The sequence below is a fragment of the Scyliorhinus canicula genome, unplaced genomic scaffold, assembly GCF_902713615.1.
Source record: "Scyliorhinus canicula unplaced genomic scaffold, sScyCan1.1, whole genome shotgun sequence".
NCBI lineage: Eukaryota > Metazoa > Chordata > Chondrichthyes > Carcharhiniformes > Scyliorhinidae > Scyliorhinus > Scyliorhinus canicula.
Window position 1 is genome coordinate 1308484 of NW_024055733.1, and position 17706 is coordinate 1326189.

The following is a 17706-nucleotide window of genomic DNA, read 5'->3' on the forward strand; positions in this document are numbered from 1 at the left end:
CCGGGGGACTTGTCTATCCTCAAGTTTTTCAAAACACGCAACACATCTTCCTTCCTGACAAGTATCTCCTCAAGCTTATCAGTCTGCTTCACGCTGTCCTCTCCAACAATATGGCCCCTCTCGTTTGTAAATACTGAAGAAAAATACTTGTTCAAGACCTCTCCTATCTCTTCAGACTCAATACACAATCTCCCGCTACTGTCCTTAATCGGACCTACCCTCGCTCTAGACATTCTGATATTTCTCACATATGTGTAAAAGGCCTTGGGGTTTTCCTTGATCCTACCCGCCAAAGATCTTTCATGCCCTCTCTTAGCTCTCCTAATCCCTTTCTTCAGTTCCCTCCTGGCTATCTTGTATCCCTCCGGCGCCCTGTCTGAACCTTGTTTCTTCAGCCTTACATAAGTCTCCTTCTTCCTCTTAACAAGACATTCAACCTCTCTTGTCAACCATGGTTCCCTCACTCGACCATCTCTTCCCTGCCTGACAGGGACATACATATCAAAGACACGCAGTACCTGTTCCTTGAACAAGTTCCACATTTCACTTGTGTCCTTCCCTGACAGCCTCTGTTCCCAACTTCTGCACTTCAATTCGTGTCTGACAGCATTGTATTTACCCTTCCCCCAATTATAAACCTTGCCCTGTTGCTCGCACCTATCCCTCTCCATTACTAAAGTGAAAGTCACAGAATTGTGGTCACTACCTCCAAAATGCTCCCCCACTAACAAATCTATCACCTGCCCTGGTTCATTCCCAAGTACTAAATCCAATATGGCCTCCCCTCTGGTCGGACAATCTACATACTGTGTTAGAAAAGCTTCCTGGACACACTGCACAAACACTACCCCATCCAAACTATTTGATTTAAAGAGTTTCCACTCAATGTTTGGGAAGTTGAAGTCGCCCATGACTACTACCCTGTGACTTCTGCACCTTTCCAAAATCTGTTTCCCAATCTGTTCCTCCACATCTCTGCTGCTATTGGGGGGCCTATAGAAAACTCCCAACAAGGTGACTGCTCCTTTCCTATTTCTAACTTCAACCCATATTACCTCAGTAGGCAGATCCCCCTCGAACTGCCTTTCTGCAGCTGTTATACTATCTCTAATTAACAATGCCCCCCCCACCTCTTTTACCATCCTCCCTAATCTTGTTGAAACATCTATAATCAGGGACCTCCAACAACCATTTCTGCCCCTCTCCTATCCAAGTTTCTGTGATGGCCACCACATCGTAGTCCCAAGTACAGATCCATGCCTTAAGTTCACCCACCTTATCCCTGATGCTTCTTGCATTAAAGTATACACACTTCAACCCATCTCGTTGCCTGCACGTACTCTCCTTTGTCATTGTTACCTTCCCCACTGCATCACTATGTGCTTTGGTGTCCTGACTATCTTCTACCTTAGTTGCTGGACTACAGATCCGGTTCCCATTCCCCTGCCAAATTAGTTTAAACCCTCCCGAAGAGTACTAGAAAACCTCCCCCCCAGGATATTGGTGCCCCTCTGGTTCAGATGCAACCCGTCCTGCTTGTACAGGTCCCACCTTCCCCAGAATGCGCTCCAATTATCCAAATACCTGAAGCCCTCCCCCCTACACCATTCCTGCAGCCACGTGTTCAACTGCACTCTCTCCCTATTCCTCGCCTCTCTATCACGTGGCACCGGCAACAAACCAGAGATGACAAATCTGTCTGTCCTGGCCTTTAACTTCCAGCCTAACTCCCTGAACTTGTTTATTACCTCCACACCCTTTTTCCTACCTACATCGTTGGTACCAATGTGCACCACGACTTCTGGCTGCTCACCCTCCCCCTTCAGGATCCTGAAGACACGATCAGAGACATCCCTGGCCCTGGCACCCGGGAGGCAACATACCTTTCGGGAGTCTCGCTCGCGACCACAGAATCTCCTATCTATTCCCCGAACCATTGAATCTCCTATTACTATTGCTTTTCTATGCTCCCCCCTTCCCTTCTGAGCCCCAGAGCCAGACTCAGTGCCAGAGACCTGGCCGCTGGGGCCTTCCCCCGGTAGGTCATCCCCCCCAACAGCATCCAAAACGGTATACTTGTTTTGAAGGGGAACGGCCACGAGGGATCCCTGCACTGTCTGCCTGTTAGCTTTCTTTCCCCTGACTGGAACCCAGCTACTCTTGTCCAGTACCTTTGGTGTGGCTACCTCCCTGTAACTCTTCTCTATAACCCCCTCTGCCTCCCGGATGATCCGAAGTTCATCCAGCTCCAGCTCCAGTACCTTAACACGGTCTCTGAGGAGCTGGAGTTGGGTGCACTTCCCGCAGGTATAGTCAGCGGGGACACCAGTGGTATCCCTCACCACCCACATCCTACAGGAGGAGCATGCAACTGCCCTAGCCTCCATCCCCTCTTACTTTACAAAATTAGCTGCCCTGTGGACCAACTGGACCTCCGCCCTCCGACTCTACTTCCAGTCAGCTGTACTCTAAACTTCTGGCTCCCTTCACGCTCTTTGATAAATATAGGAAATGAAATGTAAGGAGCACCTTACTCCCTCCTCACCTAACTCCATCAGTCACCAAACTCTCACTGTAGCACTCAAATGCCACAAGCTCAGCACTCAGTGAAAACAAAGTCTGCACTGTAACTAGCTCCTATTTATACTGTGACTCTAGCTTCTGAAAACTGGCCTAATGCAATTAACTAATTAACAAGCTCCAGCTGCAAGTAAGTCCAAGTAGAACCTTGTTTAAAGCTGATTCAAAATTCACCTTCTTATAGACCAAACAGCAACTTTTAAGTTAATTAACTAAATAAAAGAAATACTAGACTTTAAATAAAAATGAACCCTTATACTCCCTCAGTCACCAAACTCTCACTGTAGCACTCAAATGCCACAAGCTCAGCACTCAGTGCAAACAAAGTCTGCACTGTAACTAGCTCCTATTTATACTGTGACTCTAGCTTCTGAAAACTGGCCTAATGCAATTAACTAATTAACAAGCTCCATCTGCAAGTAAGTCCAAGTAGAACCTTGTTTAAAGCTGATTCAAAATTCACCTTCTTATAGACCAAACAGCAACGTTTAAGTTAATTAACTAAATAAATATTCCCGTACCAGCCTCCCCGGACAGGCGCCGGAATGTGGCGACTAGGGGCTTTTCACAGTAACTTCATTGAAGCCTACTCGTGACAATAAGCGATTTTCATTTTCATAAAAGAAATACTAGACTTTAAATAAAAATGAACCCTTATATTCCCTCAGTCACCAAACTCTCACTGTAGCACTCAAATGCCACAAGCTCAGCACTCAGTGCAAACAAAGTCTGCACTGTCACTAGCTCCTATTTCTACTGTGACTCTAGCTTCTGAAAACTGGCCTAATGCAATTAACTAATTATATCCCAATTATAAACGTTGCCCTGCGGTATGTCCCTATCCGTCTCTATTGCAATAGTGAAAGACACCGAATTGTGGTTACTATCTCCAAAGTGCTCTCCCACAAACAAAGGAACACTTGGCCCTGTTGATGGTGCATTTTGTTAATTAAAATAAGGAAATGACAATCATGCTTCAGAATGACTTTGTTTCAGTATTTACAAGAGAGGAAGGGTTCCAAATGCCAGCGATACGAGGAGACATGTTGAATCAGGAACAGGAACTGGAAAAGAAATCAGCTATCTAGGCACCCCACCACCGGGCGATTCCTCTCCAAGTCACTCACCACCCTGATTCGGAAATATAGCTAAAGTCTGTAACTGTTTCTACTATTTCCCAACAAGCTTATCTTAATGACCCGTGCTGTAGCTGTGTCTCCAGATTCAAAACCCTCTGTATTTACATTGCCCACAGGACGTTTGGCCCTGCAAGCTTGTACTGGTCATGATACTATACTTGGTCAAAACCCATAGCACCTCCTAGTTGAGAGTAGTGAGGTCATGGGTAAGGTTTCAAGATCGCAGGAGTGTACCGGCAGTCTGGAAGATGGTTTGAAGTGTTTCTACTTCAACTCAGGAGTATCCGGAATAAGGTGGGTGAACTTGCAACATGGGTTGGTACCCGGGACTTCGATGTTGTGGCCATTTCGGAGACATGGACAAAGCAGGGACAGGAATGGTTGTTGCCGGTTCCAGGGTTCAGATGTTTCAGTAAGCTCAGGGAAGGTGGTAAAAGAGGGGGAGGTGTGGTATTCTTAGTCCAGGACAGTATTACGGTGGCAGAAAGGATGTTTGATGAGGACACGTCTACTGAGGTTAGAAACAGGAGAGGAAATGTCACTCTTGGGAATTTTAGGCCACCGAAAAGTTCCACAGATGTCGAGGAAAGGATTGCAAAGATGATTCTGGAAATGAACGAAAGTAACGGAGTAGTTATAGCCCCCCAAATAGTAATAGAGATGTGGAGGAAGAAATTGCAAAACAGATTATGGATAGGTGTGGAGTTCTCAGGGTAGTTGCCATGGGTGATTTTAACTTTTTAAATATTGATTGGGACCTCAATAGGTTGGAAAGTTTGGATGGGCAGTTTTTGTACAGTATGTGCAGGAGGGTTTCCTGAAATAACATTTGGATAGGCCGACAAGAGGGAAGGGGACACATTGGATTTGGTATTGGGTAATGAACCGGGCCAAGTGTTCCTTTTTTTGTGGGAGAGCACTTTGGAGATAGTAACCACAATTCGGTGTCTTTCACTATTGCAATGGAGACGGATAGGGACATACCGCAGGGCAACGTTTATAATTGGGATATAATTATGATGTGATTAGGCAAGAATTAGGGACCATAAGATGGGAACAGAAACAGTCATGGAAAGGAACAAATGAAAATTGGAGCTTGTTCCAGGAACAAATACTGCGTGTCCTTGATAGGTATGTCCCTGTCAGGCAGGGAGGAAATGGCCGTGTGAGGGAACCATGGCGCACAAAAGAGGTTGGATGTCTTGTCACGAGGAAAAAGGAAGAGTATGTAAGGATGTGAAATCAATGTTCATTTGGTCGCTTGAGAGTTATAAGGCAGCAAGGAATGTGCATATAAAAAAGAGCTTAGGGGAGCTAGGAGGGGGCATGAGAAGTCCTTGGCGGGTCAGATCAAGGAAAACCCCAAGGCTTGTTACTCGTATGTGAGAAATAAAAGAATGACCAAGGCGAGAAAGGGGCAGTCAAGGACAGTCGTTGGAACTGTGCATGGAGTTAAAAGAGATAGGGAGGCGTTGAATGAATACTTTTCTTCAGTGTTCACCAAGAAGAGGGGCCATGTTTGTGAGGAGGAGAGTGTGATACAGGTGGGTAGGCTGGAGGTGGTAGATGTTCTGTGGAAGGATGTATTAGCAATTTTGAAAAGCCTGATGGTCGACAAGTCCCCTGGGACACAAAGGATATATCCAAGGACTCTTTGGGAATCAAGGATTGAAATTGCAGAGCCTTTGGCTTTGATCTTTGGGTCCTCACTGTTCGCGGGGATAGTGCCAGAGGACTGGAGAGTGGCGAATGTTGTTCCTCTGTTCAAGAAAGGAAATAGGAATGACCCTGGTAATTAAAGACCAGTTAGTCTTACTTCGGTGGTCGGTAAGTTATGGAAAAGGTCCTGAAGGGTAGGATTTATGACCATTTGGAAAGATGCAGATTAATCTCGGATAGTCAACATGGATTCGTGAAGGGTACGTCTGCCCTCACAAATTTGATTGAATCCCTTTAGGAGGTAACTAAGTGTGTAGACGAAGGTAGAGCAGTTGACGTCGTATACATGGATTTTAGATAGGTGTTTGTCAAGGTTCCCCATGGTCGGTTCATGAAGAAAGTAAAGAGGTGTGGGATAGAGGAAAATTTGGCCAATTGGATAAGTAACTGGCTGTTACATAGAATACAGAGGGTGGTAGTGGATGGAGAATTTTCAGACTGGAAACCAGTTACCAGCGGTGTACCACAGGGATTGGTGCTGGGTCCTCTGCTATTTGTGATTTTTATCAATGACTTGGAGGCTGAATGGTGGGTCAGTAAATTTGCTGATGACACCAAGATTTGTGGAGTAGTGGATGAGGTGGAGGGCTGTTGTACGCTGACAAGAGACATTGATAGGATGCAGAGCTGGGCCGAAAAATTGCAGATGGAGTTTAACACTGATAAGTGCGAGGTGATTCATTTTGATAGAAAAAAATTGAATGCGGATTTCAGGGTCAACGGCAGGGTTCTGAGCGATGTGGAGGAACAGAGAGATCTTGTGGTTCATGTCCACAGATCTCTGATTGTTGCCGCTCAAGTGGATAGAGCCGTGAAGAAAGCTTATAGTGTGTTAGCGTTTATTAACAAGGGGCTTGTGTTTAAGAGCCACGGGATTATGCTGCATCTATACATAACCCTGGTGAGACCACAGGGTTGTGTGCAGTTCTGGTCACCTCATTATTGGAAGGATGTGGAAGCATTGGAAAGGGTACAAACGAGATTAACCAGGATGCTGCCTGGTTTGCAGGATAGGTCCTATGAGGAAAGGTTGTGGGAGCTAGGGCTTTTCTCTTTGGAGCACAGGAGAATGAGAGGCGACTTAATAGATGTTTATAAGATAATGAGGGGGATAGATAGAGTGGACGTTCAGAGACTATTTCCTCTGGTGGATGTAGCTGTTACAAAGGGGCATGACTATAAGATTCAGAGTGGGAGATTTGGAGGGATGTCCGAGGTAGGTTCTTTACTCAGAGAGTGTTTAAGGTGTGGAATGGATTGACTGCTGTGACAGTGGATTCGGACACTTTAGGAACATTCAAGCGGCTATTCAAGGCACATGGAGCACATCAGAATAACAGGGTGGGACAGCTTGATCTTGGTTTCGGGACATGCTCGGCATAACATCGAGGGCCGGACGGCCTGTTCGGTGCTACTGTTCTATGTGTTCTGTTCATTCTTTGGAGTAACTACATCCCTGAAGCTTCTGTCTGTAGCCACCTCTGCATCCCCAATGATCCGATGTTCATCCAGCTCGAGCTCAAGTTCCCCAACGTGATTTTTGAGGAGCTGGAGATGGATGCACTTCCCACAGGTGAAATCAGCAGGGACACTGACAGTGTACCTCCACTCACCCATTCTGCAGGAGGAACATTGCACTGCCTTCCTTGTCATCCCCTCAGGATATCTTGCGGATAAAACAAGAAAAATAAAAAAATAAGAGCTTACCTGATATTCACTCAACCCCTTAGGTTAGTGGAGGAGGCTCCTCTCCCGCGCTTTTAAATCTCCGGCTCCTCTCCCGCGCATTTAAATCTCCGGCTCCTCTTTCGCTTTTAAATATTTTGCTCCTCTCCCGCTTTTTCATTCCCTGGTTCAGGTACGATTTCTCCCAGGTTGATGACGGATTCAAGGGAGGAGATTCTGGAGTCTCTGACAAAAAGGTAATTTTTTTCTGGCCACAGGAGAGGCGGCAGGGGACTGAAAAACTGCTGATGTGGTGTTATGATTCAAGAAGGGAAATAGGGAGAAATAGTCGTATTTCAATGGAAGGGAAACTAATGGAAAAAGGTCTGGGAGACAGAATTAATCTCCACTTGGGGAGGAATAGAGTATAGTCAGAATGCTTCTGTAAAATGGAGATCATGGCTTTCAAGTTTGAATGCTTTATTGAGGAGGTGAGGAGGTGTGTATATGAGCGCAGTGTTGTTGATGCAGTCTGCACAAACTTCAGTAATGAATACGACACGGTCCCACATGGGAGGCTGGGGAAGAAGGGATGAACCCACAGCATCCAGGGCGATTCCAAACAGAGAATTCCAATCTGCCTGAGCAACAAGAAGCAGCGATTGACTATTGAAGGTTGCTTTTGAGACGAGAAGCATCTGGCATGTAGTGTTCCAATGCGGTTGTTGTTGAGTCCTTTGTTGTTTGGAGTACACATTCATGATATGGATGTGATTGAAGGAGGTATGACAGTAAGTTGACAGCTGACTGAATCATTGGTGGCAACAAAAATTGTAAGGAACAAAGCCTTATACTACTGGATGATGTAGACAAACTGGTTAGATGGGCATTAAAGTGACAAATGGATTTGAACGGATAAAGTGTGAGGTAATGCATTTAGGGAATGCTAACAAGGCAAGGGGGAAACAATGAATAGTCGGACCCTAACATGAAAGAGGCACTGGTGTTAATGTCCACAGAGGTTAAATTTGAGCTAAGAAAATGTTAGTTATCCCCAGCTGTATTACTGTGTGCAGCTCTGTTCACCACATGTGAGGAAGATAGCGATTGCACTGGGGAGAAAGCCGAGGATATTCACCAGGCTCTGTCCTGGGCTGTAGTATTAATGTATCAAGAGAGCCGTTTTCCTTTGGGCTGGTTTAGTTTCGTTGACTGGACAGTTAGTTTGCGATGCAAAGCAAGGCCAACAACGTGGGCTCCGGTCCCGAATTGGCTTCTAAACCTTGCTCTCCGCTGAGTCGTGGTGATGTCCAGGTTAGATCCTCCCCCCCCCCCCCCCGCCCTGTCAGCTCTCCCACTCAATGCAAAAAGAAGCCTATGGGCGTCTGCGATAATGAAAACGTTATGTTTATTTTCCCTCGAGCAGCTAAATGGAGTTGTTTAAAATGATGAGGGAGACAGGCGTAGTGAATAGGAAGGCAGTTTTCCCCTTCGTGGAGGGGTAAATAACGAACGGCATTGATTTAAGATAATGGGCTGGAGCTGAGAGCCGATGTGAGCGGAAGGTTTTTAATCCACCGGGTTGGTGCAACTGGGTGCCTGAATTCCACTATTAAGAAGTATTTGAATGTGCACATGCAATGTCACAGCATCCATGGCTACTGGGCAAGTGCTAGAAAATGGCATTCGAATGTAGAGGTGCTTAATGGCCGGCGAGGACACAATGGGCCAAAGGGCCTTTTCTGTGCTGTAAAAGCTCGATGCCACTAAGTTTTCCTTCCCACAAATATAATAGCTTATTACACCCTCTACCTGTCTTTGGTCTCTCGGACTCCCCCCTCACCCCCAGCTCCGCCGCACATAAGAACTAGGAGCAGGAGTAGGCCATCTGGCCCCTCGAGCCTGCTCCGCCATTAAATGAGATCATGGCTGATCTTTTATGGACTGAGCTCCACTTTCCCACCCGAACACCATTAAGGAATTACCCTTAATTCCTTTTTTCTTCAAAAAACTATCTATCTTTATCTTGAAATCATTTAATGAAGGAGCCTTAACTGCTTAACTGAGCAAGGAATTCCATAGATTCACAACCCTTTGGGTGAAGAAGTTCCTCCTCAACTCAGTCCTAAATCTACTTCCCCTTATTTTGAGGCTCTGCCCCGTAGTTCTGTTTTCACCCGCTAGTGGAAACAACCTGCCCACATCTATCCTATCTATACCCTTCATAATTTTATATGTTTTCTATAAGATTCCCCGCAACGAGTACTAGTGAATCTCCTCTGCACACCCTCCAGCGGCATTACGTCCTTTCTCAGGTAAGGAGACCAAAACTGAACACAATACTCCAGGTGTGGCCTCACTAACACCTTATTAAACTGCAGCATTACCTCCATAGTCTTAAACACCATCCCTCTCACCCTGAAGGACAAAACTCAATTTGCCTTCTTAATCACCTGTTGTACCTGTAAACCAACTTTTTGCCACTCATGCACTAGGACACCCAGGTCTCTCTGCACAGCAGCATGTTCTAATATTTTATCATTTAAATCATAATCCCTTTTGCTGTTCTTCCTACCAAAATGGATGACCTCATGTTTGACAACAATAGAACATAGAACATAGAACAGTACAGCACAGAACAGGCCCTTCAGCCCTCGATGTTGTGCCGAACAATGATCACCCTACTTAAACCCACATAACCCGTATACCCATAACCCATTAACCTTACACTACGGGCAATTTAGCATGGCCAATCCACCTAACCCGCACATCTTTGGACTGTGGGAGGAAACCGGAGCACCCGGAGGAAACCACGCACACACGGGGAGGACGTGCAGACTCCACACAGACAGTGACCCAGCCGGGAATCGAACCTGGGACCCTGGAGCTGTGAAGCATTTATGCTAACCACAATGCTACCGTGAGGCAGATGGAAAACAATGTATTCCATCTGCCACACCCTAGCCCAGTCACTTAATCTATCCAAACCACGGCAGACATCCGGTATCCTCTGCATCTCCCCTCTGTCAATTGTTGGAAAAACCCTTCCAGTCCGAGAAGCTTGTAGTTCCTACCTGGTGTGGCCTAATTGTAACTCCAGACCAACAGCAATGTGGTTGACGCTTAACTACCCCCTCAAGAGCAAAGGGCTGGGCAATACATCCTGGCACAGGCTGCGACGCCCACGTCCCATGAGCGAATAATGCAACATCTGGTGGTTTGTCAGCTGAACTACTGGCTCACCCTACCAATAGCAGGTGAACCATCCCCAGGCAAAATGAGAAGTACAGTAGGGAAGCAATTCCCGGTCTCCTTCAACCAATGTTTATTCCTCAGCCTACGTCACACAAAAAGCGAATCCAGACCGTCAATTCGCTGAATGTACTGTTGTTTGAAGGACGTGTCTGTGTTTCCCAAAATTGCATCTGTTGGATCGTACCCTAATTTTCCTTAAAATTGATTCATTCAATAATAGACATTGATGTGTTTGATAAATTGCTTCATTATTACCAACAAAAGAGGCATCCGAAACAGCGACAACAGCCAAACATTTATTTTGAACATTTTAAAAATATATATCTCAACAAATTATCAAACGAAATATTAATATTCATTCTTCATAAACAATCAAATACTAATCATAATCACCCTGATTAAGGAACATCGGCTGCTTGTCCTTTGCAGCGACACGTAACAATGGCACTTTTGTTGTTTTTCAGGAAGAGCAACATGGCTCCTGTCGATTATGCACATGTATACAGAAAACAAAATCTCAATTACTCATCTTGGTAATCAGCACAACCTATTTCCAGTGATAGCGCAATTTCAACAGCTTCACAAAAAATACACTCCAGCCAATCTATTCAACACTGGTGCCAGTCTCACGTCCATGGTTTGTAAAGACGACATGCTTAACTGAGTCAAGTAGAACAAACAGATTGCATTGAAGGGCCCTGATCATGCTGAATTCAGACCTACAATTGGTGTCAGCAGAATATTGGCGAAAGGAAACCAGGTGGCTGGAGAGAAAGCGAGTGCGAGAGAGAGTGAGAGAAGGCGAGATTACAAGATTTTGCAAGAGTGTGATTAAAAGGGAGAGAACAGGGACTTCCGGTTGCGGCTATGACCAGCTAAGTCGCACGTTTGGCGGCTCCTGCTACAAAGGTGTTTTCGGGCCGATTGGAGGTCCCCAACGGCGCTGTAAGGACAAATCCCGGTGGGGGAAGGCTCCCTGAGGAGAACCAGACCAACTTTATGGTCGGTACCTGGAGTGGGGTGGTAAAGAAAGCAACAGCAGCTCCCCAAAAAAAGCGGGGGAAGACGACCAAAATGGCGGCCGGTGGCGCACCCGAGGAATGGAGGAAATGGGCGGAGGAGCAGCAGGCCGCTCTCCTGCGCTTCTTTACGGAGCTGAAAATGGAGCTCTTGGAGTCAATGAATGCGACGACCACCAGGCTGATGGGAGCCCAGGCGACCCAAGAGGCGTCGATTCGGGAGCTGCAGCAGGAGATGACTGCGAGGGAGGAGGAGGCCACGGTCCTCGAGGGAAAGGTAGAGGTGCACGAGGCACTCCATCTGAAATGGCAGAGCCGTTTTGAGGAGCTGGATACCCGAATGAGGCGGAAGAACCTGAGGATCTTGGGCCTGGCAGAAGGCCTGGAGGGGTCAGACCTCCCGGGATACGTAGCAGAAATGCTGAGCTCCCTGATGGGGGCAGGGGCCGTCCCTTCGCCCCTGGAGCTGGAAGAGGCCTACAGGGTCATGGCTAGGAAGCCAAGAGCAAATGAGCCCCCGAGGGCGGTGCTGGTGCGGTTCCAGCGACTCAGCGATCGTGAGAGAGTGCTGGAGTGGGCCAAGAGGGAAAGGAGCAGCAAGTGGGAGAATTCGACGGTGAGGGTCTACCAGGACTGGAGTGCGGAGGTGGCAAAGCGGCGGGCCCGGTACAACCGGACGAAGGCGGTGCTACATGCAAAACGGATCAGGTTCGGAATGCTGCAGCCAGCACGCTTGTGGGTCACCTACAGGAACCAACACCACTATTTTGAGTCCCCAGAGGAGGCGTGGGCCTTTGTACAGGAAGAGAAACTGGACTCGAATTAGACCCAGGGGATACTTGGCGGCCGTAGCCGCTCGGGTACTTTCAGCTGAACAAGCGTTTTTTTTTTCGGCTGGGTCGGAACTGGGCAACTCTTATTGGAACGGTTTCCTTTTTTTTCTTCTTTCTTTGTTTGGATCTTGAACTCTTGCTTGGGGTTTTTCTTCTGATGTTTTTTCCCCCCTTTGCCAACTTCCCTTAGTTATTGTTATTGTGGTTATTCATGGTTATTTATGGTTATTTATACTGTTTGGTAGAGGGCGACTGTTAAGTACATTGTTATTTGTTATCTATGTGTTATTTATAATGTTAAGTTGGGGAGGCGGGACGGGGGGGAGAGCAGATCGGGGATATGGGCTCCTAGGGGGGGTTCTTTACAGGCATGGACGGGGACGGGGGTGGAACTGAAGATGGCGGGGTGGGGTGTGGCAGGGCGAAAGCGCGGGCTTTCCTCTGTTTTCCCGCGCCCGGGGCAGAGGAGGGGGGAGGGGAGGAGTGCGGGGCGTGGCTAGCAATGGCGACCTTTCCCGCGTTGGAGCGGGGCCAGGGAGGAGTGGCAAGGGGGGGGAGGACCCCCCCCCCCGAGCCGGGGGAGTCGGAGTGTGGCAGGAGCATCCGGGTCAGCGTAAACCAGCTGACTTACGGGAGTACGATGGAGGGTACATCGCGGCTAGGAGGGGTCCTAGCCTGGGGGGGGGGGGGGGGAGGGGGGTTAGGGAGGGACACCGGGTTGCTGCTGGAAAGACCAGAAACGGGAAGTGGAGGACTGGAGAGGTGGGGGGAGGGGGCCATCGCCATGGGGAGCGGGTCAGAAGCGGAGGGTCGACCCGGGGCGAGCAGGGAACAGGACATGGCTAATCGGCAGGGGAAGGGGGCGGGTCGTCCCGCGACCCGGCTGATCACTTGGAACGTGAGGGGGCTGAATGGGCCGGTCAAGAGATCAAGGGTATTCTCACACCTGAAGGGACTGAAGGCTGATGTAGCAATGTTACAGGAGACCCATTTGAAGGTAGTGGACCAGGTTCGCCTGAGAAGGGGGTGGGTGGGACAGGTGTTCCACTCTGGATTGGACGCAAAGAACCGGGGGGTGGCGATTTTGGTGGGAAAGAGGGTGTCGTTCGTGGCGGAGGAGGTGGTGGCGGATAAGGAGGGTAGGTATGTGATGGTGAAGGGTAAGCTGCAGGGGGAGAAAGTGGTGATGGTCAACGTATATGCCCCGAACTGGGATGACGCGGGTTTTATGAGGCGCCTATTGGGCCTCATTCCGGGACTGGAGGCAGGGGGCTTGATCATGGGGGGGGGGGGGACTTTAACACAGTGCTGGACCCCGGGCTAGACAGATCGAGCTCAAGGACCAATAGGAGGCCGGCAGCGGCAGAAGTGCTGAGGGGGTACATGGAGCAGATGGGAGGAGTAGACCCATGGAGGTTTGGTAGGCCGAGGGCGAGGGAGTATTCCTTTTTCTCCCACGTCCATAGAGTGTACTCCAGAATCGATTTCTTCGTGTTGAGCAGGGGGCTGATCCCGAGGGTACGGGAAGCTGAGTACTCGGCCATTGCGATCTCTGATCATGCACCACATTGGGTGGATGTGGAAATGGGGGAGGCGCGGGACCAGCGCCCGCTGTGGCGGCTGGATGTGGGGCTGTTAGCGGACGACGAGGTGTGTAAAAGGGTCCGGAAGAGCATTGAGAGCTATCTGGACTTGAATGACACGGGTGAGGTGCAGGTGGGGATGGTCTGGGAGGCCCTGAAGGCAGTGATCAGGGGAGAGCTGATCTCCATAAGGGCACACAGAGAAAGAAAGGAGAGGCAGGAGAGGGAGAGGCTGGTGGGGGAGCTATTGGAAGTGGATAGGAGATATGCGGAGGCACCAGAGGAGGGGCTGCTGGGAGAACGGCGCAGCCTGCAGGTCAAGTTCGACCTGCTGACCACCAGGAAGGCAGAGACGCAGTGGAGAAGGGCACAGGGCGCGGTCTATGAGTATGGGGAAAAGGCGAGCAGGATGCTGGCACACCAGCTTCGCAAATGAGATGCGGCTAGGGAGATTGGGGGAGTGAAGGAGAGGGGCGGGAAGGTAGTGCAGAAGGGGCAAGAAGTGAATGGGGTCTTCAGGGATTTTTACAAGGAGTTGTATCGGTCTGAGCCGCCGACGAGGAGAGGGGGAATGGAGGACTTCCTAAACAAATTGAGGTTCCCAAGGGTCCAGGAGGGGCTGGTAGAAGGGCTGGGGGCGCCAATAGGGCTAGAGGAGCTAGTCAAGGGAATAGGTCAGATGCAAGCGGGGAAGGCGCCGGGGCCAGATGGGTTCCCGGTGGAATTCTACAAGAAAAATGTGGACTTGGTGGGACCGGTACTGGTACGAGCCTTTAATGAGGCGCGAGAGGGGGGGGGGGTTCTGCCCCCGACAATGTCGCAGGCTCTGATCTCCCTGATATTGAAGCGGGATAAAGACCCCGTGCAGTGCGGGTCCTACAGGCCTATCTCGCTTCTGAACGTGGATGCCAAGTTGCTGGCAAAGATCCTGGCAGCTAGAATAGAGGATTGTGTGCCAGGGGTAATCCATGAGGACCAGACGGGGTTCGTGAAGGGGCGGCAGCTCAACACGAACGTGCGGAGATTGCTGAATGTAATTATGATGCCGGCAGTGGAGGGGGAGGCTGAGATAGTGGTAGCGCTGGATGCGGAGAAGGCATTCGATAGGGTGGAGTGGGAGTACCTGTGGGAGACGTTGGAACGGTTTGGGTTTGGGGAAGGGTTTATTAAGTGGGTGAAGTTGCTCTACTCGGCCCCGACGGCGAGTGTAGTGACAAACGGAAGGAGGTCGGAGTATTTCGGGCTCCACCGAGGGACCAGGCAGGGATGTCCCCTATCCCCCCTACTTTTCGCACTGGCGATTGAACCGTTGGCGATGGCACTGAGGGGTTCAGGGGGGTGGAGAGGACTTGACTAGGGGAGGGGAGGAACATCGAGTATCGCTGTATGCGGATGATCTACTGCTGTACGTGGCAGACCCAGAAGGGGGAATGCCGGAGATAATGGAACTATTAGCAGAGTTTGGGGACTTTTCGGGGTACAAACTAAATTTGGGCAAAAGCGAGGTTTTTGTGATACACCCGGGGGACCAGGGAGAGGGTATTGGGAGACTCCCCTTCAAGCGAGCAGGAAAGAGCTTTAGGTACTTAGGGGTGCAGGTGGCAAGGAACTGGGGGACCCTCCACAAGTTGAACTTTTCCAGGCTGATGGAACAGATGGAGGAGGAATTTAAGAGGTGGGACATGGTACCGCTGTCGCAGGCGGGGAGGGTGCAGTCAATCAAAATGACGGTCCTCCCAAGGTTCTTGTTTTTATTTCAGTGCTTGCCCATCTTCCTCCCTAGGGCCTTCTTCAAAAAGGTGACGAGTAGCATCATGAGCTACGTGTAGGCGCACGGCACCCCAAGGGTGAGTAGGGTCTTTTTGGAGCGGAGTAGGGACAGTGGAGGGCTGGCACTACCCAATCCCTCGGGGCATTACTGGGCGGCAAATGTGTCAAGTGGATGATGGAAGGGGAGGGGGCAGCTTGGAAACGAATGGAGAGGGCGTCCTGTGGCAACACAAGCCTGGGGGCCCTAGTAACGGCACCATGGCCGCTCCCCCCCACGAGGTACACCACGAGCCCGGTGGTGGCGGCCACCCTCAAGATATGGGGGCAGTGGAGGCGACACAGGGGGGAAATGGGAGGTCTGTTGGCGGCGCCAATAAGAGGGAACCATAGATTCATCCCGGGGAACATCGACGGGGGATTTCAGAGCTGGTACAGGGTGGGCATACGGCAGCTGAAGGACCTGTTTATAGAGGGGAGGTTTGCGAGCCTGGGAGGGCTGGAGGAGAAGTTTGAGCTCCCCCCGGGAAACATGTTCAGATATTTACAAGTGAAGGCATTTGCTAGGCGGCAGGTGGAGGGGTTCCCCCTGCTCCCCAGTAAGGGGGCGAGTGATAGGGTGCTCTCGGGGGTCTGGGTCGGAGGGGGGAAGATATCAGACATCTGCAAGATAATGCAGGAGGCGGAAGAAGCATCAGGGGAGGAGCTGAAAGCCAAGTGGGAAGGGGAGCTGGGAGAGCAGATAGAAGCCGGGACGTGGGCGGATGCACTGGAGAAGGTCAATTCTTCCTCCTCGTGTGCGAGGCTGAGCCTCATTCAATTTAAGGTGCTGCATAGAGCTCACATGACGGGGACAAGGATGAGCCGGTTCTTTGGGGGTGAGGACAGGTGTGTCAGATGTCTGGGAAGCCCAGCGAACCATGTGCATATGTTCTGGGCATGTCCGGTGCTGGAAGGGTTCTGGAAGGGGGTGGCAAGGACGGTGTCGAAGGTGGTGGGGTCCAGGGTCAAACCAGGATGGGGGCTTGCGATCTTTGGGGTCGGGGTAGAACCGGGGGTACAGGAGGCTAGGGAGGCCGGAATACTGGCCTTTGCGTCCCTAGTGGCTCGACGAAGGATATTAATTCAATGGAAGGACGCGAGGCCTCCAAGCGTTGAAACTTGGATTAACGATATGGCTAGCTATATTCAGCCAGAAAGGATCAAATTTGCCCTGAGAGGGTCGGTACAGGGATTCTCCAGGCGGTGGCAACCTTTCCTTGACGTTTTAGATCAGAGATAGGCGTTCGGGGTCGTGGCAGCAGCAACCCGGGGAGGGGGGGGGAGGGGAAGGGGGGGAGGGGGGGAGGGTGGGAGGGGGCAGCAATGGTCGTGGGGGGACATGCACGACTGTAACGCGGGCAAGTCTGCTCGCTGCTCATGTCTGAAACTGTAGGCTGCCTTGTTTGTTAAGTTGTTGCTTGGGGGGGGGGGGAGGACTGGTGCGCGCGAGAGGGCGGGCGAGGGAGGGATATTTGCCTAGAGGGATTGTGTTGTAAATAATTTAAAAATTAGTAGGGGTAAATGTCTGTATGGAAAAACTCTTTCAATAAAAATTATTTAAAAAAAAAAGGGAGAGAACAGAGAAGCAGGAGAGACTGGAAGGGGTTGACTGAGTGAATGGGTGGTGGAGTGAATGGAGTCGAGAGAGAATGTGTGGGTGAATGACTGGGGATCAAATCTGAATTGGAACAACGACAGTATAAAGAGAGGTATAGGAAATGGAGCGAGATCCTGAGAGAGTAAATGGGTACGAAGGATAGAGACAATTGGGAAAGTGTGCAAAATGAAATGAAGGAGGAGGAGAGAGGGCAAACATAAGGCAATTTAATCACGAAATGTGGAGAAGGAGACAGAAAGGCGGCGTATGGCGCAGTGGTTAGCACTGGATCTACGGCGCTTAGGACCCAGCTTCGAATCCCGGCCATCGGTTACTGTCCGTGTGGAGTTCGCACATACACATGATGCCTGCTTGGGTTCCCCCCCATAACCCAAAGATGTGGATTGGCCACGCTGATATTGCCCATTAATTGCAAAAAAAAAAATAACAATTGGGTACTCCAAATTGATTTAAAAAAAGAAAGAGACAGCAATTGTGAACAAGACA